This window comes from Cherax quadricarinatus, chromosome 17, assembly GCF_038502225.1.
Source record: "Cherax quadricarinatus isolate ZL_2023a chromosome 17, ASM3850222v1, whole genome shotgun sequence".
Lineage (NCBI taxonomy): Eukaryota > Metazoa > Arthropoda > Malacostraca > Decapoda > Parastacidae > Cherax > Cherax quadricarinatus.
The window spans coordinates 33,688,522-33,716,021 of NC_091308.1; the positions used below are offsets into that span (position 1 = coordinate 33,688,522).

General features: G+C 41.1%; 1 long non-coding RNA gene across 1 annotated transcript in view; it reads right to left on the reverse strand.

Annotated features, from left to right (window-relative positions):
- LOC138852838 (uncharacterized) overlaps positions 1-27,500 on the reverse strand; it is a 108,831-nt gene that overhangs the window by 5,886 nt on the left and 75,445 nt on the right. The window contains exon 2 of the long non-coding RNA XR_011392119.1: positions 5,645-5,791. This is a non-coding gene — a long non-coding RNA (uncharacterized lncRNA). The remainder of the gene's footprint in view (positions 1-5,644; positions 5,792-27,500) is intronic.

Consider the following 27,500-nt stretch of genomic DNA (forward strand, 5'->3'; position numbering starts at 1 on the left):
ATAATCTTCATTTCCCTCCGGCCTCCGTACCTCTACTTATTTTCCACCATTCACTTTTCTTCTCCTACTCCCTCACATCCTTCTCCCATCTCCTCTTTTTATCTTCTCTTCCTCCTTTTCGACCTTCTCTTCCTCTCCACATATCATCTTCCATTTTTTCTCCTCTTCCTCCTCCCTAATTTGTGATGCAGGAGTACCCAGGGCTCAGGACGGAGGAGATTATAAAGAGAGCTCAACACTCCTCAAACTGTTATTAAGCCAACAAGTTGTTGATGCTTGCTTTCTACCGTGTGTGTGTGTGTATGTGTGTGTGTATGTGTGTATGTGTGTGGTGTGTGTATGTATGTGTGTGTGTGTGTGTGTGTGTGTGTGTGTGTGTGTGTGTGTGTGTGTGTGTATGTGTGTGGTGTATGTGTGTATGTATGTATGTGTGTGTGTGTGTGTGTGTGTGTGTGTGTGTGTGTGTGTGTGTGTGTGTGTGTGTGTGTGTGTGTGTGTGTGTGTGTGTGTGTGTGTGCGCGCGCGCGCCCCTGTCTTTTTTTCCATGCATTTGAGGCTTTTTCTTTCCTTTGTGTTTTTTCGCTAGATTATTGTACAATTTTTATGGGTTCCATCACATACTGTATTATTCCTTTATGAAAAGTTGTTACGTTAGTCAAGAAAAGTTCCCAGAAGGAAAATGTGAAATAAAACTTTGGTGTATCTGTGTCTAGTATTAGAAATAATAGGAGAGAAGTAAATAATGAAACTGAATGTTAAAAGAATGCAATTAGAAACCAGAGTAGATTTATAACCCACTGTGATAACATTAACGTAAATAAGTACGTTTATGGAGCAACTTGCAATATGAACAGGCTGACAAATGTTGTGGTAGCCAGGCTTAGTCTTGGTTAGAAATACTTCAATCCGTCTGGTAGACACATACATGATGATCACACCAGATGCAAAGTATGTGGCCAGCCCTATGGTCACTATCTTATATGCTTAATTATTCACTTAGTAAGGAATATGGAGACAGTATAGTAACCTATGAGATTTGTCAAGATATCTTATTAATAAAAATAAGATTCCAGATATATTAAGCATATTTACCAAATTTGCTTGTAAACAGATTGTGAACTGTAGATATAATTCCAGATGCATTCCTGTTAACCCTTTTGGGGCCTAGTTCCTAGGCTTCTCGTGTATCCATGTGCTCTTGCGCTACCGTCTGCTGGATGCATGTTGGGTGCACAATAAACTAGCCACCTCGGTGGCAGAAATCTAATCTTCCTACATTTGTGGTTTTTCTTGCATTTATTTTTTTCTACATTTCTCTTTTCTTCTGCATCTTTCTCCTTAATTCGTGTTTTTCCTGGATCCGTGTTTTTTTTTCTGCATTCGTGTCTATCCTGTATTTTTGCCTTTTTCCTCCATATGTATCCTATTAGTGCATTAGTATATATTTTTTTTTTTTGTATTTTTATATTTTTTCCTGCCTTTTTCTTTACCAACTGTCAGTACACTAGAAATGTCTCCACCACTTTGGAAGAAAAGCAATCGGAAGGACAAATTGAATATTCGGACTAACATCTGAAGAGGGTCTCTGATACTGACCGAGATATTCGGATCGCCTTTCTGAATGTTGTTGACAACTGCGACTCTCTGTTGAATATATAACTAATTTTCATGTTGGTTTATATTTTGTTATTATCACTGAATAAACTAAAATACATCTTTGCTAGAACAGCACCACCAGAACACCACAACACTACCAGAACATCACCACAACACCACCAGAACACCATAGCACCACCAGAACACCACAGCACCAGAGCATCGCAGCACCACCAGAACAACGAAGCACCACCAGAACACCACAGCACTACCAGAGCATCGCAGCACTACCAGAGCATCGCAGCAGGACCAGAACACCACAGCACCACCAGAACACCACAGCACCACCAGAACACCACTACCAGAGCATCGCAGCACCACCAGAACATCGCAGCACCTCTAGAACACCACAGTACCTCTAGAACACCACAGCACCAACAGAGAACTGCAGCACCACCAGAATATCGCAGCACTACCAGAACACCACAGCACCACCAGAGTACTACCAGAGCATCGCAGCGCCACCAGAACACCGCAGCACCACCAAAACACCGCAGCACCATCAGAACACCACAGCACTACTAGAACACCACTTCCAGAGCAGCGCAGCATCACCAGAACACTACAGCACCTCTAGAACACCACAGCACCAGCAGAACACTGCAACACTACCAGAACATCGCAGCACCACCAGAACACCAGAACACCACAGCACCACCAGAACACCACAGCACCACCAGAACACCACAGCACCACCAGAACATCGCAGCACCACCAGAACACCACTACCAGAACATCGCAGCACCACCAGAACATCGCAGCACCATCAGAACACTGCAGCACTACCAGAACATCGCAGCACCACAAGAACATCGCAGCACCATCATAATTCCTCCACAGCACCAGCAGAACACTGCCGCACTACCAGAACATCGCAGCACCACCAGAACATCGCAGCACCACCAGAACATCGCAGCACCACCAGAACATCGCAGCACCACCAGAACATCGCAGCACCATCAGAATTCCTCCACCGCAACACTGCAATACTATCACAATCCCGCCACTTAAACATCACAGCACACCAACACATCACCGCCACCACAACAATACCACTACTACACCAAAACCTCCACACCACCGCTAAAACACCATAACACTTCAAGAACACCACCACACACAAAAGATGAGTGAGAGTACCAAGAAACGGAAGAAAAGCTTTGTAGACGACGTAGAGGAAACAGTTGATGTGTTACGAGGTACGTCCGTAAGGATACTTCCATGCCAGGGAGAGAAGGGAGGAGGAGTACATACATTATATATATATATATATATATATATATATATATATATATATATATATATTATAATATATATATGAGAGAGAGAGAGAGAGAGAGAGAGAGAGAGAGAGAGAGAGAGAGACAGACAGACAGACAGACAGACAGACACAGACAGGCAGACAGAGAAAGATGAAATAGTTGAGATAAACAGCGATGAGGTGAAAGGAGATGGGAGAATAAATGGAGAAAACGAACTGTCAGAAATTGAGGAAGACAAGAAGAAGGACTGAAATTAAGATGGAGGAAGAAAGTTAAATGTTGTGGGAGGGAAAGATGAAAACTGGTAAAAACAAGAGAGAAAATCGAGAGCGAATGAACGATTGAGAGAGAATAAAATAAATTAGTTGAAGATTAAAAGAGAACAGCACAATGTAAATAAGTAGGAAGAGAGGTAAGAAGAGAGATGGAAGACAAATAGGAAGATATGGAGACTGAAGATGATAGGGTGAAGAAGAAAAGCAAGAGGAATAGAAGGTATGAAAGAGAAACAAGAAGACGTAAAAAAAAGGGGGGGGGGAAGATTAGAGATGGAGGAAACGAGAGAGAAACTGAGAATAAGTTAAAGACAAGATGAGGAAGAACACAAAAGATGGAAGAATTTGGGAAGGCACACAGGGAAGACAAGAGTAAAGAGAAAGAGGGACACGGGAAAGTGGGAAATTAAGAGGAAGAGGAGAGGATTAAGAAATGTGCGAGGAATGAGAGGGAGAGAGAACAGAGGAAGATAAATAAGATAATGAACCACAAGAATTCAAAGCAATAAAAATAAAGTGGACGAGAGACAGTAGATAGAGTAGATGTGATAAATTAATTAGAATAGATAAAAGTATATAATTATAAAACAGTGATGGAGAAGAAGAGAAAGAAGACAACGATGATGATTACGAACTGGCAATGGTTCAGGACGGATCGAAACGTAGTTTAAAGTAAACTCTGAACATGCTGGCTTGTTCCTGTTCCTCAGAGAATGGTTATCACAATGGCTGATCACTTTGTAGTTAGGTGGTGTATCCGCCTGGCGCATGCGGCCATGCGCAGTGTTGACTGAGCCCGCAGCTCACAAGTTTCTGCATTATCAATAGGTTTTATTAGACAGTTTGCCATCCCGATAGCAAACTGTCGACCAGAGTGAGAAAACGACGCACTCTGCAGAGCAGTTTTACACACTGAGCGAAACGTTGCCAGAAGAAAAAGCTAGTTCTGCAACATGAAATTGCAGATGTTAATTGCCACTTCCATTACGCTGTCTTCCTGGAGACTTGTTTCACGTAAGTGTACAATGTTTCCAGACTACAGACGGTGTCCTGTGTTTGGACACCGTCTAGATTGCTTGCTGCTGATTTACTAGACACCCACAGGTCGTAAAGTAGTCTACCCACAGCTCTAGAAGCCTTAATAACATCATAAAAATGATAAAAGAGAGTAGGTAATGATAAAATAGAATAGACAATGATAAACGAGAGTAGATGAAGGGAAGAAGACAATAAAGACGACTCAAAATGCAGCAGGAGAAAATAAGTTACCAGGAATCATCGTTATCGTTATTACATATTTACATCATTATCATCACCTTAACCATCTTAACCATCGACAAGATAGTCATCTTCATCACTGACACTCCGGTTACTCTCCTGTGGGTTGGTACCAGGAGAGAATAATAATCCCATGACAACAAAACATCATGATCTTGATAAACGAAGCAATAAATTTTTATTTATCCCAAGGAAGAGGATCTGAAGAGCATCATCTCTTTTATTTTCTATTCGTGAACTAACTTGAGAATGTCTTTCTAACAAGATTCAAATTTTCAACACTGGTGTATATTACATAAGTCAATGTTAGCATTGTTACCCCACTGGTATAGATGCCAGTCTCCTAGTTTTAATAAAATTTAAGAGATATCAAACTTAACCCTCTGGAGCACTGAGAGAGGAGAATATCTATGGTAAAATCTCTACATCTCTGCCATCCATGGTGCTCTACGAAAGTCTCAACTCAAAATAAAATACGAAATTTTTTCAAGTTATATCATGAGTTTTAAATTTTAATTATTTCTACTTCTGCAGATGATCTTAATCACTAAGGGAATTATTTCCAGAGATTGGCATATTTTTGGATAATGTCAGCGCTACCATTAAACAAATTTGGTTTAAGGCTGTAAACAGTTGTCAGAAACTGATAAGAAGTTACCTTCTTCTGATCTTTTATTTTTTTTGAGGGAGTGGAGGTACTTCATTGATAATTGCTCAAAACGACATTACAGATTTTCTTTAAAATTAATTAAAATTTGCCAATAGACTGGGTAATTGGTAGGTAGGCAGCAACTTCCCAGGGAGGTACCACAGTCCTGTCTAATGAGTGTAAAATGAAGGCTTGCTAATTTTCTTGCACTCTGACACGACTGTTGATCATTACGTCTCGATGACATATAAATTTAACCAGACATTACTGATTGGCCTCTTGAATGTTATGAGATACAGCTGGTTCTATCGAGATTTTTGTGCTACCGTGAAGTAGCTTTCGCACCATGAAGCTTGAAGGTAAGCTTTAACATCCTAAAACATCGCCCCAAGACAGACGGACAAAATAAACCAATGTAACCTATATGATGTAAATATAAATCGCGTCCTGGAGGAAAAATTATATTTCTTCTATAACAACAGCCAAACGCAGACTATAAGTAATAATAAAACTTAGGTACTCACCTAAAACCACACTCCCAGAGGAGCAGATCGCGGTACTCATCTCTATACATCAGAAAAGCCGAGTGCGGTACTTTGTTCTATAAACTTGCATCGGTACTACCTCATAGTTGACGGTACGCACAATGGTTTCCCATTGGCTGTGCCTACCTGTAGACGGAAAGGAAAATACAACAATTAAATAGTGCCTCGTTTTTATGTGGATACGTTATATATAAATATATATATATATATATATATATATATATATATATATATATATATATATATATATATATATATATATATAATATAGTGAGGTACCACCTCTAGAACTATTCTGGGGACCCTCATCCTCAGAGAAAAGAATAAACTTGCTTCAGGGAAAACTCAAGGTTCTCCCTGAAGCTGTTTGAGAATTTTCTCCTACCACCCCCCTATATTTTATATATATTTTATTTAAAGACAAAATACATTGACAAAACATTCACAAAAATACGATAGAAAGTAAAACAACATAGGTAACTCAGAGCTGCATCTCGAATACTTCGTCCAGCTCCCCGGCGGTGGGCCGCGTGCCCAGAATGCTGCAGGCATTTCCTCTCTGGATCGCAACACTGAGTCTCTGAAAGAGGAAGCTGGTCGCCTTGTGGTCCTTGGTTTCTATGATGAGCTTTTCACCCAGCTCTATTAGGAACTTTAGAGCACACTTGCCCCATGCTCCAAGGGTCTCCGACCCTATTGGGATGAAGTTATAGCAAGGGGGAAGGTCTTCATATTTGCGGATCTTCTGGGTCTCCCTGTGGCTGGCAGCTCCACCTCGTTCCACTACGGAGTATGGCAAGTAGGTGTCTGCCAATGTGGCGGCACATGTGTAGTCCCAGGCAATCTGCTTTCCCTCCTTCCAAGGTAGCATAGTGGCTCCATCAGGACGCTTTTGACTTCCGTCAGACCTCTGCACTTGGGGTTCCCGTTGAACTGGGCAACGGGCTGTGGCGAGGCTTCTCTTTATGATGTCACTGACCTCCTCGTGCCTGGCATACTTCCCTTCTGCTGTGTGACACGCTATATATATATATATATATATATATATATATATATATATATATATATATATATATATATATATATATATATATATATATACACACACACACACGTAGTGCCGGAAACTTAAGACTGGTCAACTAGCAAGAGCTCATTTAAAATTAAGTCCGTTCTAAAATTTTCTCTTAAATATTTAAAGATACTTTTTTTCATTTATGTTAATATAAAAACTAATGATTATGTACAAAAAGAAATTTAGAAAACTTACCAAACCTTATTATAACAAGCGCAATTTAATTTAGACTAATCCAACTAAATATATTTTAGGTAAATTTACAATAATTTAATAATAAGCACAATGAAATATATTTTTTTCGCTAGGTTCAGAAGGATTTTAGCGAAATTAATGCATACACAAATTTTTTGCTTGCCTTACTCGGCAAGAAGAGCGTTGCTATTTAAGCCAGAATCGCAAGTTTTACCTATTCGGCAAGGCGCATGTAAATAAATAAATATATATATATATATATATATATATATATATATATATATATATATATATATATATATATATATATATATATATATATATATATATATATATATATACTAGAAACAACAAGGCTAGTGTCAACATTTTTATTTAAACTTTTCAGAGAGCCTGATTCCCAATCACCAGTGCTGTAAAAGTAGAGAGTCTATATGTTCTTGCATATTATATTTACAAGGTGTGCTCATATTAAAATTTAAGTTATAATATCACATGGCTGGAAAATTGCCTTGCTCAATTTAACCCGATATTATAGAGAAAGTACGTGGATGAAACGTTTATCTTGTTTGAGGAGAAGTTCTCAGGCAGCTCAATTCCTCGATTATTTGAACAGTAAACACCTGACTATAAAGTTTACATGATAAATTTAAAGAAAGGGACTCTTCAATAACATTCTTATATGCGTTGTTGATCAACGACGACACTACGATTACCACTACATACAATACCACCTTTACTTTCTTAGGTTAAATATTACATAAGATTCTTTCCGGAAGTTGGAAGCTCTAAATCTATAGTTGACCCTACTTAACACATTTTCTTTAACATTTGTATGATTATCTCGTCAAAATGGCTATCCTGGTTTACCAAACACGTGAGACTTTCTCCACACACGGTTCGAGTCTTCAGCATAAGTCACCACCGTATCAAAGGACATTAAATACACCAGATTGCTATACAAGGAGCCTCTCAATTTATCTAGTAGGAAAGAATTTAATAACAGGTTTTTAAAATGTCTTCCTAAAAAAATAAATTTAATATTCCTCAAAACTTAATTGACTTTGTGATCATAACCTCAGCTACTGTGAATCTTTAACACATGGTCTCAGATACAGTCTTGTTTATTTACGTATTTGCCTGTTATAGTTGCAATATTTGTAAATGGTATGGTGAAAATGATAAGCTGTGAAAATGGGCACTTGTGTACAGTTCCTTATATTTATTAAAGGAAACGTTTCACCACCAGTAGAGAAATGCTCTTGAACTGGGTAGGTCAGACTCGGTGAGCATCAGGTTAATTAAGTCACTGGTGCCTTTTTCTCTTTTATCGGTTTCCTAGACCGTCTCTACAAGTATTTGGCGATCATGCTACAGCGAAAGGTCATCGTTACTCTTACACACTTTAAAGTACTGAGCTCTTAGCCTTGCAGACCTGAACTTTTAGTCTCAGAATCAGTGTGTGTGTATATCGAGGGTGAGATCACAAATGAATAATACACGAGAGAAGCACTTCAAATGTGCACACTGTCTGCAAGAGAGAGCGAGACAGCGACCACGTCGGAGCTACCAGCTGTTATGAATGGTAATAAGGTGTTAATTGAAAAAATCGATCATTGGAACTCCGTGATGAATGATAACTGCAATTAATTACGATAATAAGGTCATAATTACCTCATAAATTACGTTATAAGATGGATAATGAATTTAATAGTAGTGATTACAAGGAATAATGCCCTAGAGGGCAATTAAAACTCAATTACTTAGGTGAAAGTGCAATTATCGACATAAATATAGAGAGAGGAAGGTGGTGCTGATGTTTTGGGAAGAAGTTAATTTATGATGATCTCAGATTGCAGTGCAGGTGTAGTGGTGATGGTGCAGATGATGAATTTAACAGTGAGGATTTTGGTTGTGGTAGTGCTGATAATGGTGGTAGTGATGATTGTGCTGGTGATAATGGCCACATCTGTAGTAGTATAAGGACGATGATGTTGGGTTGGAGGGGGACAATGGAGATGATATTGGTAATGAATGTGACGAATAGCGTGATGATGGTGGCACAGATGACGTGCGGTGGGACTGAAACTAGCAACAATTGTGGTGACAAATACCTGACAACTACAAGGTGACTGATGGTGAAAGTGGCTGATTGTGGTAATATTGACGGTGACGGCATATGTGACCGACAGTAATGATTTTAATTAACAAAATGAGAGAAATACTACTACAACCACTAGCACTAATAATAATAATAATAATAATAATAATAATAATAATAATAGTAATACGAGTAATAATAATATTCACAATAATAAATTCATAATAGTAATACTAATAATAAAATATTAAGATAATAATAAAGACAATAATAATAATAATAATAGCGTTCATGATGAGAATTTGGCTTATATATAGGTGATGTTAGGCAGTGGAGCGAAAATATTAAATTACGTTCTTTTTCTGAAGATTTTCTTCACTTGTAAGGGAGGAAAATATGGTAGTTTCCGAGGGTGATTTTCAATACAGGACTCAGGCGAAAGGAATATATTTGGCGGAAAAGTTAACAAACTAAAAATACAAAATTACCTGAATATATATATATATATATATATATATATATATATATATATATATATATATATATATATATATATATATATATATATATATATATATATATATATATGTAGCGAAAGGGTTTGTGGGAGTGTACTCTCCTATTTCTGGTTGCAAAGGTCGAGACTCAGCTCCTATCCCCCGCCTCTTCACCGGTTGCTACTGGGTCCTCTCTCACCCTGCTCCGTGAGCTTTATCATACCTTGTCTTAAAACTATGTATGGTTCCTGCCTCCACTATATCACTTGCCAGAATATTCCACTTCCTAACAACTCTTTGGCTGAAGAAGTGCTTCCTAACATCCCTTTGACTCATCTGAGTCTTCATCTTCCAATTGTGATCCATTGTTTCTCAGCCCCATCTCTGGAACATCCTGTCTCTGTCCATCTTATCTATTCCACGCAGTACTTTATATGTCGTTATCATGTCTCCCCTGACCCTCGTGTCCTACAGTGTCGTTAGGCCGATTGGGTGTGTGTGTGTGTGTGTGTGTGTATGTGTGTGTGTGTGTGTGTGTGTGTGTGTGTGTGTGTGTGTGTGTGTGTGTGTGTGTGTGTGTGTGTGTGTGTGTGTATGTGTGTGTGTGTGTGTGTATGTGTAAGTACTCGCCTATTTGTGGTTGCAGGGGTTGAGTCACAGCTCCTAGCTCCGCCTTTTCGCTGGTCGCTATTAGGTCCACACTCTCCGTGCTCCATGGGCTTTATCATATCTCTTTTTAAAGCTATCTATGGATCCTGCCTCCACTACATCACACTCCAGATTTTTCCACTTCCTGACAGCTCAATGACTGAAGAAATACTTAGTACATCTCTGCAACTCATCTGAGTTTTCAACTTCCAGTTGCTGTGTCCCATCTCTGAAACATTCTGTACCTGTCCAACTTGTCCATTCCTCTCAGTACTGTATATGTCGTTATCATGTTCTCCCTATCCCTCCTGTCCTCCAGTGTCGTCAGGTAGATTTCCCTCACCCTCTCCTCGCAGGGACATGTCTTGTTGCAAACCTTAGCACTTTTTCTAATTTCTTGGCCTACTTGATCAGGTATGGGTTCTATATTGGTGCTGGATACTCCAATGTGGGCCTGACGTACACAATGTACAGTCTTGAACGATTCCTTAATAAGGTATCCAAACGCTATTCTTAGGTTTGCCGGGCGCCCGTATGCTGCAGCATTTATCTGACTGATGTGCGCCTCAGGAGATGTGCTCGGCATTATACTCAGAAATAGAACCAGCCCTAGGACTGACCGCTGTGGAACCTCGCTCATCACATGTGCCCAGTTCTAACACCTCGTCATGTACCATGACTTGTTGTTTCCTTCGTGTCAGATATTCTCTGATTCATTGCAGTGCTTTCCTGTTATTCCTGCCTGTTCCTCTAGCTTGTATGGAACGGTGTCGAAAGCCTTCTTACAGTCCATGAAAATGCAATCTACCCACTCCCGTCTCTCTCTCTCTCTCTCTCTCTCTCTCTCTCGTCATACTTCTGTGATCTTGTCGTAAAAGTCGATGATTTTGTGACGCAGGACTTCCTCTTCCAGAAACCGTGCTCATTCCTTTCTAGGTGCTTCACCATTCTTCACCTGATAATCTTCTCCATGACTTTCCATACTGCAAATGTCAGCGACACTGGTTTGTAGTTAATGGTGCCTGTCTGTTTCCTTTCTTAAATACCAGTTCTACATTTGCTGACTTACGTCAGGTAGTTGCCCAGTGTCGATAGATGTATTGAAAAGTGCTGTTAATGGCTCACGGAGAAATGTTGTCCTGTTCCACTTCCTCTTCTGTTGTGTGTATTGTGTCCAGCACTTGTTGGTGTACCCCATCATTGAGGCTTTCTGGAATCCTTTCTGTCTCCACTGAAAATTTTTCCTTAGATCATGTGCTTAGCTTATCACATACTTCTCGTCGTTTGATGTGATCTCCCTTCCCTCTTTCCTCAGCCTGATTAACTGGTCCTTGACGGTTGTTTTCCTCCTGATGTGGCTGTACAACTTCGAGTCGGATTTTCCTTTCGATGCTGTGTCATTTTCGTGTTGCCACTGAGCTTACCTCCTTATCTGAGCATATTCGTTTTTGTTTTTTTTGACTAATATCCTTATTTTCCTGGGTCCTTTTTCTATGCTTTTTCCATTTTCTAGTGCAATAGTTTTGTTCTCTCTACACCTTTAGGTGAACCAGGGGTTCGTTCTGGTCTTCCCATTGTTTTTGTTGTCCTTGGATACGAACCTTTCCGCCTCTTTGCATATTGTAAAGGGACACAAGTGCAACTAATGTGACATTTTATTGAGGAAACGTTTCGCTCTCCAGGAGCTTTTTCAAGCAACGGCTTGAAAAAGCTCCTGGAGAGCGAAACGTTGCCTCAATAAAATGTCACATTAGTTGCACTTGTGTCCTTCTACCTTACATATTGTCGGTAATTCTACCAACACATATACAATCTTTGCATATTGTTGTCACTTGTTTCATTTCATTTACTGATTTTCCCATCAGTTCTCTTTCCCACTGAACATCATGCAGGAAATTTCTCATGCATGTGTAGTTACCTCTTTTGAAGTTTGGCTTGGTTCATCCTGCCCTTCCTGCTTCCCTCTCCACGTGTAACTCTACTGTATATTCAAAGCTCAGGACCACATGATCACTTGCTGTTACTGGCCTTTCATATGTGATGTCCTCAATGTCTGAACTACTCAAGTGGGGTCCACTCTTGCTGGTTCATCCTCTCCTCTCCTCTCTTCCTCCTCTCTCTCTCTCTCTCTCTCTCTCTCTCTCTCTCTCTCTAGCATTATTCCTAACATGTTGGTGAATGAGGTTTTCCAGTACCACCACCATCTTGGTCCTCCACGTTTTGTGTGTGTGTGTGTGTGTGTGTGTGTGTGTGTGTGTGTGTGTGTGTGTGTGTGTGTGTGTGTGTGTGTGTGTGTGTGTGTGTGTGTGTGTGTGCGCGCGCGCGCGCAACTACAACTATATATGGTTGCAGGGGTTGAGCTATATTTCCTGGCTCCACCTCTCAGTTAGCCTCCTTACGGATTCACGCCCTCTTAGCCTCGCGGGATCTATTATTCCTGCTCTTAAAACTATGCATGAACTCTGCCTCCACCACATTTTCTTCAGGGTTGTTATACTTTCCGAATACTCAGACTAAAGAAATACTTCCTGACGCCCCTGTGGATCGCCAGCGTCTTTAACTTCCAACTGTGCCCTCGAGTACCTATTTCCCACCTATTCCCTGTGCAACCTATTAATTCCTCTTTGAATATTGCATGTTATCAAGTCTCCCCTGGTTCTACTAATCCTCCAACGTCGTTAAACGCAATTTCATTAGCCTCTCCTCGTAGCTCATTCTTTTTCAGCTCTGGAATGAGACTCTTTGCATACCTCTGCATTTTCTACAGTTTTAACGTGCTTTTACAGTTGCCTCTTCCACGCTGATGCTTCATACTCCTCGACTTAGGTTGTATAGAGGGTCCTGAATGATTCCTTTCCTGAGGGCTACTCTTTAATCTGCCAAACTATATTAGCTACAAATGTTATTTGGTTGATGTGAACTTCTGATGATATGCCAGGCACTAGGCTCACCCCTAGGTCTTTCTCTAAGCGAAGTTTTCATTGTTGTCTGTTCCCCGAGTCTTTATGCCGAGTCCTGTTTTCCTGCTCATTCTCTAATCTTCATAAACTTTCATTTGCAGGAAGTGAATTAAAAAAAAAAAAAAAAAACTTCTTGGACCAAGCTTGCCGTTTCTCTAGAATCTACGGAAAGGCTACATATAGATTTAGACTTGATATTTATGTTGCCTTTTCCTAATTTCATCTTTCATTTCTCTCTTTGTTTTTATATCGCCAGAAAACAGAGATAAATTAGCTTAAACTTGTCTATATCATTCACATCAAATAGAAAGGATACTAGTCATAACACTGATCCTTGCGGAACCCTGCTGGTTACTCTTACTCCTATTCTGACATCTCTTCCTGGACTGCTTCCTCAACCTAAGTTACTCTTTGATCCGTCCGAGTACATTCCTAGTTATTCCTACCTACACCTGTTTTTCTCCCATTCTCTTGAGGGATACAGTATCAAATGCCTTCTTGCAATCCATGAAAATGAAAATCCCATTTGTGAGCCAGTCATGAAGTATCTCTATTTAATACACCTTGGTTTTGACTATTAAATTTTTAAGGAGTTGCCTTGTCGAGCGATATTTGGAAACCTAGATACTGAACATCGGTTGGGAAACCTTGATACCAGTTTGTGTGTATGTATATAATTAAAAAATCGAGTAAGTTATTAAGGCATGATCTTTTGTAAGTGAAATGTATGTTGATTAGGGGGTTATGAAGTTATTTTCTTCCAGAAAGTTAACGATAATATTCCTTGTAACAGTTTTCATTTGCCTGCCTAAATACTTATGCCAGGTTGACGGGACGATGGATAAGTCTTCCTTTAGGAATACCAGGATAGCATTTGCTAGTTTCCAGAATTTTGGCGCCTTGCCTTCTAATTTGTTAAATACTGGGTAGAGAGAGAGAGAGAGAGAGAGAGAGAGAGAGAGAGAGAGAGAGAGAGAGAGAGAGTAGTGAATAATGAAAGGATGAACAGAACGCTTGGTGAGAAGTTTTCTCACAATTGACGATCTCCTACAGTAAAATCTTCTCTTTAGATCTTTATTCTCCGCATTTCCCATTTATTTCTTCAAGGTGTTCCTTATCTTTCTCTTTCTCTGTCTCTTTGATATACACATCTAGGTGTAAATTGACAATGTGGATAAATCAGCGTAAGGAATAGTGAAGGCTCAGACTTCCGTCTTTCAATCATGTCTTGGTGTATATTATTAGTAGTTATAGTAGCAGCAGTTGTAGTAGCAGTAGTTGTAGCAGCAGTTGTAGCAGCAGTTGTAGCAGCAGTTGTAGCAGTAGTTGTAGTAGCAGCAGTTGTAGTTGTAGCAGCATTTGTAGTATCAGCAGTTGTAGCAGCAGCAATTGTAGCAGTAGTTGTAGTAGCAGTAGTTGTAGTAGCAGTAGTTGTAGTAGCAGTAGTTGTAGTAGCAGTAGTTGTAGTAGCATTAATTGTAATAGCAGTAGTTGTAGTAACAGTAGTTGTAGTAGCAGTAGTTTTGTACAAGCAGTAGTAGAAGCAGTTGTAGAAGCAGTTGTAGCAGCAGTTGTAGTAGCAGTTGCAGCAGTAGTTGTAGTAGCAATAGTTGTAGTAGCAATAGTTGTAGTAGCAATAGTTGTAGTAGCAATAGTTGTAGTAGCAATAGTTGTAGTAGCAATAGTTGTAGTAGTAGCAGTAGTAGTAGTAGTAGCAGTAGTAGTAGTAGTAGCAGTAGTTGCAGAAGCAGTTGTAGTAGTAGTAGCAGTAGTTGTAGTAGCAGTTGTAGCAGCAATAGTTGTAGTAGCAGCAGTTGTAACAACAGCAGTTGTAACAGCAGTAGTTGTAACAGCAGTAGTTGTAACAGCAGTAGTTGTAGTAGCAGCTGTAGTAGTAGTAGTAGCATCAGCAGTAGTAGTAGCAGTAGTTGTAGTAACAATAGGTGTAGTAGCAGTAGTGGTAGCAGTAGTTGTAGTAGCAGCAGCAGTAGTAATAGTAGGAGCAGCAGTAGTTGTAGTAACAGTAGGTGTAGTAGCAGTAGTAGTAGCAGCTGTAGTTGTAGTAGCAGTAGTTGTAGTAGCAGTAGTAATAGCAGTAGTTGTAGTAACAGTAGGTGTAGTATCAGTAGTTGTAGCAGTAGTTGTAGTATCAGTAGTTGTAGTATCAGTAGTAGTAGTAGCAGTAATTGTAGTAAAAGTAGGTGTAGTAGCAGTAGGTGTAGTAGGTGTAGTAGCAGTAGTTATAGCTGCAGCAGTTGTAGTAGTAGTAGCAATAGTTGTAGCAGCAGTAGTTGTAGCAGTAGTAGTTGTAGCAGCAGTAGTTGTAGCAGCAGTAGTTGTAGCAGCAGTAGTTGTAGCAGCAGTAGTTGTAGCAGTAGTAGTTGTAGCAGTAGTAGTTGTTGTAGCAGTAGTTGTAGCAGCAGTAGTTGTAGCAGCAGTAGTTGTAGTAGTAGTAGCAGCAGTTGTAGTAGTAGCAGCAGTCGTAGTAGTAGCAGTTGTAGTAGTAGTAGTAGTAGCAGTAGTAGCAGCATCAGTTTTAGTAGCAGTAGCAGTTTTAGTAGTAGCAGCAGTTGTAGTAGCAGTAGTTGTAGTTGTAGTAGCAGTAGTTGTAGTAGCAGTAGGTGTAGTAGCAGTAGGTGTAGTAGCAGTAGGTGTAGTAGCAGTAGGTGTAGAAGTAGCAGCAGCAGCAGCAGCAGCAGTAGTTGTAGTAGCAGTAGTTGTAGTAGCAGTAGTTGTAGTAGCAGTAGTTGTAGTAGCAGTAGTTGTAGTAGCATTAATTGTAATAGCAGTAGTTGTAGTAGCAGTAGTTGTAGTAGCAGTAGTTGTAGTAGCAGTAGTAGTAGCAGTAGTTGTTATAGCACTAGTTGTAATAACAGTAGGTGTAGTAGTAGCACTAGTTGAAGTAGCAGCAGTTGTAGTAGCAGTAGTAGTAGTAGCAGTAGTAGTAGTAGCAGTAGTTGTAGTAGCAGTAGTATTAGCAGTAGTAGTAGTAGTAGTAGTAGTAGCAGTAGTTGTAGTAGCAGTAGTAGCAGTAGTTGTAGTAGCATTAGTAGTAGTAGTAGTAGTAGCAGTAGTTGTAGTAACAGTAGGTATAGTAGTAGTAGTAGTAGCAATAGTTGTAGTAGCAGCAGTTGTAGTAGCAGCAGTTGTAGTAGCAGCAGTTGTAGTAGCAGCAGTTGTAGTAGCAGCATTTGAAGTAGCAGCAGTAGTAATGGTAGTAGCATTAGTTGTAGCGGCAGTTGTAGTAGCAGTAGTAGTATTTACGGGCAATCGCTAAACCCATAAGGGCTATACAGTGCCTATGGAATAGAAAGTAATCAGGTTTGAACCAGAGGTGTTTACCAGCATCACGGCGCCTGGCGCCTCTCTTGAAGGAACCAGAAACTCACCAGGTAAACAACAACAAAATAACACTGGAAACACACACACACACACACACACACACACACACACACACACACACACACACACACACACACACACACACACACACACACACACACACAATTTTTAATGATATTTAAGGATACAGAAAATGAGGGAACAGCAGAAGATGAAAAAAAAGATAATTAAAGAACAAAAAAGACCCACAAAAAAAAAAAAAAGAAACAGAAAAAAAAATAAGAGAAAGGTAGAGAAAAGTGTTAGAAATAAAATAAAAAATAAAGAACAGAAGCCCACAAAACAATAAAAATATAAAAGAAATACAGAGCAGAGAATCGAATGAGTAAAAAAAATAAAGAAAATAAAACCCATTGAGTAAATAACATATATATATATATATATATATATATATATATATATATATATATATATATATATATATATATATATATATATATATATATATATATATATATATTATATATATAAGAACAGAACAATGTAATAATGAAAGAAATGGATGAAGAAAGAAGAGGAAAAATCAGTTCAATAAATAATATCTCCAGTAATTAAGGAAGAAGGGGAAAATGGAACAATTCGAGATAATGTCAAAAGGGGGGGGGAGAGAGAGAGAGAGAGAGATAGAGAGAGAGAGAGAGAGAGAGAGAGAGATAGAGAGAGAGAGAGAGAGAGAGAGAGAGAGAGAGAGAGAGAGAGAGGCAGACAGAGAAAGAAACGAAAGATTGAAAAAATGGATAAAGTGGCCATAAAGCAATTTGAGATGAAAAGTGGGGGAAGGGGAAATACTTTGAGGGTCTCTTGATCCAAGGAATTGGATCTAGTCTTTTCCTCCTGGGAACAAATCAGATTACCTCTCATTCCGCAGGCATTGCAGTGATAATAATAATAATAATAATAATAATAATAATAATAATAATAATAATAAATAATAATATTATTATCACTAAATCTTGCACTGGCAAAATTAATAAATAGGAATTTATATGCAAGGTAGAAATAAGTGGGGGGTAAATGACAGAGAGAGAGAGAGAGAGAGAGAGAGAGAGAGAGAGAGAGAAGGCAGGTGTGGTAATGGGAACACTAGTTAAAGCTGCCTGCCCACACACACTCTTAAATATCTCTAATGGGAAACACCTCCCCATTCTCTCTCTCTCTCTCTCTCTCTCTCTCTCTCTCTCTCTTCCACTTCTCTGCTTTGTCCTTTGTCTCTGTTTACACTTACCATCATTGTATTTCTCCTCTCCCCTCTCTCTCTCCCCTCCTCTAAATCCTCTTTTTTGCTTCTTTCCGTCACCTCTTCTTCCCCTTATACTCACTCACTCCCTCCCTTTCTTCCTTTTTTACCACTCTTATTCTCCCTCTTTCAACATAAACTCTCTCCTCCCTCTCAGCTCCTCCCTCCCAGCTCCTCCCTCTCAGCTCCTCCCTCTCAGCTCCTCCCTCCCAGCTCCTCCCTCCCAGCTCCTCCCTCCCAGCTCCTCCCTCCCAGCTCCTCCCTCCCAGCTCCTCCCTCTCAGCTCCTCCCTCCCAGCTCCTCCCTCTCAGCTCCTCCCTCTCAGCTCCTCCCTCCCAGCTCCTCCCTCCCAGCTCCTTCCTCCCAGCTCCTTCCTCCCAGCTCCTTCCTCCCAGCTCCTTCCTCCCAGCTCCTTCCTCCCAGCTCCTTCCTCCCAGCTCCTTCCTCCCAGCTCCTTCCTCCCAGCTCCTTCCTCCCAGCTCCTCCCTCTCAGCATCTCACCTACTAGTTCTTACCTCATCTCTATGTAACTCATCTGTCCCCTTACCTCTTGTTTCGCCATGAATTCTCTTCCTCTCAACACTCTCCCTCTCTCTCTCTCCCTCTCTCTCTCTCTCTCTCTCTCTACTCTCCCTTTCTTCCTTCACCCTACTCTCCTTCTCTCTCACTCTCTTTCCCTCACTCTACTCTCGCTATCCCTCATTCTCATTTTTCCCTGACTCCTCCCTCACTCTCATTCTCTCACTCTTGCTCTTCTTCTCCCTCCCTTATTCTCATTCTCTCTCACTCCCTCATTCTCTCTTAATTTTCTTCATTTTCCCTCTCAGTCACTCCCTCACTAACCATCACTTTCCCTCCACTCTTCCTCACTCTCCGCCACTTTTCCTCACTCTTTCCTATTCTCCGTCACTCTTCATTAACCTTCCACGTACGGATATTTTGCTTACCGTACACTAGGTTTGTTTGTGAGAGAGGGAGTGTTTAGCAGTGAGGGAGTGAGAGAGAGGGAGTGTTTAGCAGTGAGGGAGTCAGGGAGTGTTTAGCAATGAGGGAGAAGGAGTGTGGAAGTGAGGGAGTGAGAGAGGGACTGTTGAGAAGTGAGCGAGTGAGAATGTTTAGAAATTAGGGCGTGTGTTTAGAAATGAGAGAGGTTTTAGAAGTGAGAGAGTGTTGAGGAGTGAAGGAATGTTTGAAGTGAGGGAGCGAGGGAGACAATGATTATAGTGAAGGAGGCAATGTTTATATTGAGGGAGACAATGTTTATAGTGAAGGAGGCAATGTTTATATTGAGGGAGACAATGTTTATAGTGAAGGAGGCAATGTTTATATTGAGGGAGACAATGTTTATAGTGAGGGGGAGAATGTTTATAGTGAAGAAGACAATGTTTATAGTGAAGAAGACAATGTTTATAGTGAAGAAGACAATGTTTATAGTGAAGACAATGTTTAAAGAGAGTGAAGGAAGCAATGTTTAAAGTGAGGGAGAGGTTCCAAAGAAGTGGGGTCAGAGAGGGGTTAAAGGAGAGAAGAGGAAGAGGGAGAAAACTGATGGAAAGAGGGAGGGAAGAGAGATGAATAGACAGATAGACAGACAATAAATAAACAGCTAGACAGAGAGAGAGAAATGAGACGAAGAGAGAGAAAAAGAGGGAGAGATAAATAAGCGAGAGAGAAATGAAAGGGAAAGAGATGAAATAAAGGAGAAAAAGTTGATGAGAAGGAAGAAAGGTGAGAGGGTAAAGGAGAGAGGAAGTAGCGGGGGGGGGGGCGAGAGAGAGGTGAGGAAGGAGAGAGGTGTGAGGCCTTGTCTTCAACAACAGAGCAGAGATGAGCTTAATGTGTTTCTCATATCCCGTTCATCAACTCTCCCCGCCCTGAGGAGAGGGGAGACGAGAGGGGAGAAGAGAGGGTGGAAGAAGGGAGGTGGAGAAGGAGGAGGGGTAGAGAACGAAGAAAGAGACAATGGGCAGAATACAGGGAATAATCCACTGGAGTATATGGAAAAGGCAGAGAGAAGACTAGAGTCTACAACGAGGCTATCTGCTGAGAAGGACCATCAACTTATACATTAATTTGGGGCTTTTGAAATTGTCTAGATAGCTCAACATAAGAGTGGAGCACTGTAGTGGATATCATACATAAATGGTATATAGGTGGATGAGACACACTAACAACACTTCGGTATAAAATTGACAGGATGTTGTGTCTGCGTTGCAGGATTTTTCCATTGAATACGGAGACTATTATACTGGCAACAGTGGAAGTAGTGGAGAGGTAATTTTAAGGTGTTCAGTCCCTCAGATAAGATTTCGTTCGGATTTTTAACCCCGGAGGGTTAGCCACCCAGGATAACCCAAGAAAGTCAGTGCGTCATTGAGGACTGTCTAACTTATTTGCATTGGGGTCCTCAATCTTGTCCCCCAGGATGCGACCCACACCAGTTGACTAACACTCAGGTACCTATTTGCTGCTAGGTGAACAGGACAATAGGTGTAAGGAAACGTGTCGAAATGTTTCCACCCGCCGGGAATCGAACCCGGGCCCTCCGTGTGTGAGGCGGGAGCTTTAGCCACCAGGCCACTGCAGAGTTGATAGATGGTGTTCAATCCCTTAGCCTTGATATGTTAGATCAAAGCTAAGGCACCGAACACCTTCAGTCAAGACTTAGGGACTGAATACCTTGCCTGAAAATGCCTGTTGAGCAGGCGAAACTTATCGACAATAAAGACACCCAAATGTTGCTCCAGTGTTTGTTTATTACTATGGTAGGTCTTCCTACCATGATAGGCAAGTCCAACTTACACCCAACCACACCTATCCAGCCTACTTTCAAAGCTATCGAAGGTTCTCGCTTAAATGACGTTACTTAGGATTTTGTTCCACTCATCAAAACTTTATTACCAAAGCCATGCTTACCTACATTCTTCCTAAATCCAACTTTGACCATCCTGATCACATTGGTTAGATACTTTTGACACGCTAACCCCCCTTTTATTTATTCCGGTTTTGCACTTATTCGCTTTAGTCCAATCTCCCCTAATTCTACGCCTTTGCAGAGAGTACAACTTTGGTGCCTTAATCTATATTCGCAGGAAAGATTTCTGATGCAGAGAATCAGCTTCGTCATAGTCCTCTATATGTTTTCCATTCTGTAATACGGAGACCAGAAGTGAGCACCATAGTACAAGTGAGATCTCACCCAAGATGCGATACTTTACTGAACAAAACGATAGAAAATTTATAGTAGAAATAGGAGTGGAAAGAAGGCAAATGTCCGCCTTCTAGGTACGACTAATTTTATTTGAAGGTGCAACTAGTGCTACTTTTAGGTACGACTAGTGCTGCTTCTAGGTACGACTAGCGCTACTTCTAGGTACGACTAGTGCTACTTCTAGGTACGACTAGTGCTACTTCTAGGTACGACTAGTGCTACTTCTAGGTACGACTAGCGCTACTTCTAGGTACGACTAGCGCTACTTCTAGGTACGACTAGTGCTACTTCTAGGTGTGACTAGCGCTACTTCTAGGTACGACTAGCGCTACTTCTAGGTACGACTAGTGCTACTTCTAGGGGTACGACTACTGCTACTTCTAGGTGTGACTAGCGCTACTTCTAGGTACGACAAGTGCTACTTCTAGGTACGACTAGTGCTACCTCTAGGCAAGATTAGTGCTACCTCTAGGCATGATTACTGCTATCACTAGGCTCGATTAGTGCTACTTCTAGGTACGACTTGCGCTGCTTCTAAGTACTTCTAGTATTACTTCTAAGTACAACTATTTCTACTTCTAAATGCAACTGTTTCTACTTGCAGATGTAATTAGTTCAGTTTCCAGGCACAACTAGCTTTACTTCTAGGTGCTAGTTCTATCTATAGGCATTGCTCTGAGGGAGAAAAGAACGAGAAGAGAGAAGATATTGGGGAGAACTTAGCAACGGCAACAGGAGAGAGAGATTGAATAGGAAATGAGATTCCGGAGGATAAATGAAGAAAAATGAGAGAAATAACTAATGTGGATACATAGCTGTAAGCCGATATATGCTGGTATAAGAAACACATGATCAAGATAACATTTAACGCTCTAGGAGCTTTGTAAAGCCTCTAACGGGTGAATACTATATATATATATATATATATATATATATATATATATATATATATATATATATATATATATATATATATATATATATATATAATCAACGCTCTTCCTGCCGAATAAGGCAAGCGAAAATTTGTGTATGCATTAATTCCGCATACTGAACCTAACGAGAAAACGTACATTTCATTGTGTTTGTTTATTATTAAATTATTGTAAACTTATCTAAAATATATTTAGTTGGATTAGGTTAAATTGCACTTGTTATAATAAAGTTAGGTAAGTTTTCTAAGGAGCTTTTGGTACCAAATTATTAATTTTTACATTAACATTTGAAAAAAAAATTTTAATTGTATAAGAGAAAATTTTAAAAATATTAAATTTTAAACGAGTTCTTGTTAATAGACAAAGTTTACCTATTTGGCACGACATTATACACACACACACACACACACACACAGTAGTGTGCATATTAATTAGGGCAGTAATAAAATAAGGAATTTATTTGGAAAATGAACGGCAGTGATATGAGAGAGAATTGATTTAAGTGATATGACTACCCTTTCTTTTTGAAAACATTGCTACACGCTTTGGCTTAGAATCCATCAATGTTGAACACATTCTGGCAAGTTCTTCGTCGTGGTACAAGGTTCTAATAACAGCAATTAGCTAGTTCACAGAGGAATAGTCTTTTTCGCCATCCTGCATTTGGTTATTGTCCATAGATTCTCAATTGGGTTGAGGTCAGGAAAGTTTACAGGCCAGTTTAGAAAGCTTAGCCCACTCTCTTCGATAACTTTCAGAATTTTTCTGAAAGGGTGTTATGAAGCAAGATCCTGCTGGAAAATACCTACTCCGTCAGGAAAGTCTCTATCCACATTGGGAAGCAAATGAGTTGCCAGGATTAACTTGTATTTTTCACTGTTCATCGTTTTCTCAACAATAACAATCCGTACAGAGCCTTTAGCAGTAAAACTACCACAAAACATCTTATGTTGAATGTGTTTATTCTGAAGAGGCTCACCTTTGCTCCGTCTCACTGCCACTGATCTGTACCCACGTACTTCAAAATGCGCCTCATCTGAAAATATAACTTTTCTTCATTCAGTTGTTGTCCATCTCTTATGACTGAGTGGCCACCGCAGCCGTTTTTCATGATAGCAGCAGTAAATAATTGTTGCTTTGGCAGTTCTGCCAACTTTAAGGAGCCTTCATCGAACAGTTGAAGAATCAACAATTACGCCAGCTGTAGCCAAATCTCTCTGTAGATCTTTGCAGGTTTTCTTGGGATTCTTCACACTATTTATGATAACCTTTTCATCGTCATCCACAACCATCAGTGTCGTTCTTCAGAATCCGACCAACAGTTGACTTTACTTGGCGGCACAATCTGTCTGCTACTCAAACTAGCATGCTTTCTAAGAGATACAATACTTGTACGCTTCCTAGGTGTTATATCCATCATGAATTTCAGAAGTAATCATGAAATGAAGGCGAGAATTTGGTGAAATTACAATAATTCACAGAGCACGCTTGCAGAAATAGCCATACAGAACAACTGCTGTAGCACTGACAAGAGTCGTAGGGATAGTTGCCAGAAGTTGGTAGCAGACTCTTCTGAAAAGATAAGAACCCGAACTACATTGAGCCGGAGACTAAGACATTATGAGATAATCACAAAATTTACTCCTGTCCCAATTAATTTGCACACTATATCGATGGGCAGATAGGCTCAGGTGACACAGAGAGGTGAATCTTTGAGTTTGTGACGATGCTAAATATTTATATGTCTAATCATCTTGTTACTATGGTTTTATTTTTATCATCCAGTTACTGTCAAATGATATATGTTTTATCATATGCTTTCCGACCTCCGTTATATGCAAAGATAAGTCTCTGTATTCTTTTACGTGACAAAGGAAGGAAAAGACTCGGAGGCAGGGATGAGGGAGGACGAAGGAATGAGGGGAAAGGGAGGATAATGGAAGAAAAGAAGAACTGAAAGAATGAAGGGAGAGGGTGCCTCTTTATGTAACCAAATGTCTTGTATTAGTTTGTGTAGCTACAAGACTGTGTAATGACACATTCACACACCCTCCTGAGTGTATGGTGTGTGGGGTGAATGTCAACTCTCGCTCACTCAGGCACTCACTACCACTGAACTAAATTTGAGGTGGTCAGTCCCTCAGCCTTGGGACTGATCACCGCAAACTACACACACACACACACACACACACACACACACACACACACACACACACACACAATACAGCCGCTACATCCTCCCCCTCTACACACCTTTCCTCCAGGCTTCCACTAACTCAGCTTCCCTTCTCTTTACGCAATCACTTCCCTTAACTCCCCTCCCTGTTACACCCCCTCTATTACCACCCCTCCCCCCTTAACACCCCCTCAGGGACCAGACTCAACTCTTGGAGGAATCTGACCACATAATATATTCGTAAATTGTTTTCCCTCTTACTGAATCTTGACGTCGATCAGAGTGGGGGATGAGAGGGGGGAGGGGGAGAGGAGGGGGAGAGGAGGGGAGGAGAGGGAGAGAGGGTTTAGGGGAGAGGTTGATGGAAGAGGGAGAGATGGGAGGGGTATATGGGAGATGAAAGACGGAGTGGGGAAATGGAAGGAGGTGAGAGGAGAGGAAAAGAGCGAGGAGTGAGTCGGAAAGAGGGGGGAATGGGAAGAAGAGAGTGGGGATGGGAGAAGAGGTGAGATGGAAATGGGAGAGCTGGGGTGTGGGAAGGAGAGAGTGGGGTGGATGTAAGAGAGTGGGAGTGTGGGGGAAAGTGAAAGGTGAGGGACTAGAATCGGGGGGTGGGGGGAATGTCTGAGGGAAATGTTGGGATGTATTAGAGAAGGGAGAGTGGGGGTTGGGGAAAGTGGAGGAGAGGAAGAGCGGGGAAGGGGAAGAGCGGGGAAGGGGAAGAGTGGGGGGCGTGGACGTGGTGGTGAGTGGGAGAACTGGGGAGGGGAGTTAAGATGTTAGCTGTTAAATCATTCAAACAAGCAAGCAGGCAGGTAGACAGGCAGGTAGGCAGGCAGGCAGGTAGGCTTGTAGGCAGGTAGGCAAGCAAGCAGGCAGGTAGGCTGACTGGCTGCTAGACAGGCTGGCAGGCTGACTGGCTGCTAGGCAGACTGGCAGGCCGGCTGGAAGGCAGGCTGGCAGGCGACAAAAGAGACACACATAAAGGGACGCGCTGGTCGAGTGCTTATGTCGACGCTAACTGGTATTTGCCTAATCGCAACTTGACAAAGGCGAGTGTTTGCTCACCACGATTGTTTCATCGGGCGTGGGTGGGCGTGGATGGGCGTGGGCGGGCGTGGATGGGTGGGAGAGAGGGGCGTGGGTGGGCATGAGTGGTTGCTGTAAGTAGGGGTGTATGGATTTAAGTAAGGGGGTATGGGTGTGAGTGGGTGTGTATGGGCGTGTGTGGATGCCGCGTGAATGTGTGGTTGTGAGTGGGAATGTGTGCGTGGGTACGTAAGTGATTTGTGTGTACATGGATTATGGGTGTACAGGAGGTGACAATTGTGTACGTCAGTTATAGGTGTGTACCGGGGTAACAGGCGAGCGCATGGGTGATGGGTTTATACGTGGTGATAGGCAAGTAAGGGAGTAACGAGTGTCTACTTGGGTGATGAGTTTGTACGGAAGTGATGATTGTGTACGTACGTAGGTAGTGTCTGTATATAGGGCGACTGGTGTACACGAGAGTGATACGTATATTCATTGGTGATAGTTGTGTACGGAAGTGATGGGTATGATTGTAGGTGATGGGCATACACGTGGGCGATGGGCGTGTGGGTAAGTGATAAACACTAAAACGGCGTGATAGGCATGTTCGTGAGTAAAGGGTGTGTGGGCGCCTGGGTGATCAACGGCATGTACATCTGCTGGTTCTAATGTGGACACTGCGTGGGTCATTTAGCAGGTGAGTCTTCCCTAGACGTAGTTTACCCCGCTTGTAAAAGTTTAACCACAATCGATCACGAAGGGTGGCGGAAGTCAGGCTCCGCTGGGGGTCCATCCTTTTCCTTTGGGGTTGACAGGTAAAGAAAGGGTCATATCTTCCTTGTTTCTTGCTCGATTTTCATGATAAAAACTTCTGCAGATATGTAGTCTGAGAAAGAAAAGAAATTCTGTTTCTACCAATTTCTGCTGCAGGACGGCCGTCTCAGGACTGACCTCATTTTTTTTTTGTCTCGGTTTCGGAGGCTCAGTAACTGACCAGGTACGAGTGAATATAGATTATAATCAAAAAATGATAAACGTTTTTATTCCGCCTTATGAAATGAACCGTCAGTGGAGTTTCAGCGTCAGCCTTGCAGATCAAAAAAACTGTCGGAGGGGAGGGGAAGGAGAGGGTAAAAAGAATGAAAAGGTTTCTGATAGATGTTTCCGTCTGGTAAATCGCTTCGGGGGAAGCATCATTTTGCATGTTTATTTTATCAACGTCTCTTTGTTATATTACTGTTTTCATCTAATTATTTTATATGTCTTTCCTAGATCCTGTTGCTGTGAAGACTTGATTCCGTTGCGTTGTCTGTAAAAGAAAATTCGGAACAGAGATTGAGGTGTCCATCTCTCAGCGAGATCAAGGAGGACAGAGTCCAATTACATGCTTCATTTATTTTTTTATATCCTCCAAACCTACCATGCTGGTAGCTGCAAGTTTTCCCTTGAACTTCACGACAAACTGTTAGGAAGGCAAAGTAAATGATTCCATCGACAGTGCTGCTGAAGGTCTCAACAGCAACCACATCTCAAACATCCCAAGTTGGACTTCGATTAAACCGGCAATCAGTCGTTGATCCACAATCTTGTTGCCTGTACTGCAAACAAGTAGCTGGTACCAAGCGACACCTTTACCAGAAGAAAGTTGCCCCTCGTTAAAGAACTTGGAAACAAATGAACTGCAATACCATGCGATGTGCCTAGTGTTTCGACGCCATTACGAAGAGGCTGCCTGTAAAAGTAGATCCAAGTGACAACGACACATATAGGAGAACGATTTTATAAATTCTCTACAGCATACAGGTCAAGGTACGTGCTATTTTTTTATTTAATGATCAGTTATAATTCACCCTGGTTTGGAACCATTACTTGAACCATTAATGATTCGGTTCGTATAATTTGTTGTCAGAATTTTCAATAACTGATTTCATCACTCCCATAATTATTTTTTCAAGTCTCGTGCAAAGATCTGTAGAGTTAAACCAAGGATTTAGTCTTCTAGTACGTTACAGTTCTGTTGCAAAGTGAATTGCAGGTGCGTTTGCTCGAGGTTTGACACCATTACATATGTTCTTTATCCACCCCCAGGGGAGGGGAGGCAAACTGACTCCTCAAGTAGGTTCCACTGAAGCGGCCTACACCAGGAACAGTTAGAAACAGTATGTATACCTTTGTCGATTACGTCAATCCATAAATGTTCTGACCACTTAAGTCCTTCAAGAAACAGGGAAAATTTAACTATTTCATTACATTATCCCCCATGAAGACTCACTTACAACACCCTTACTGGTTGAGAAAGGGCGTTCCCAAAGAACAATAGAAACTCCCTGGCTACACTTTTAAGAACACGGTAAATCACTACAGGG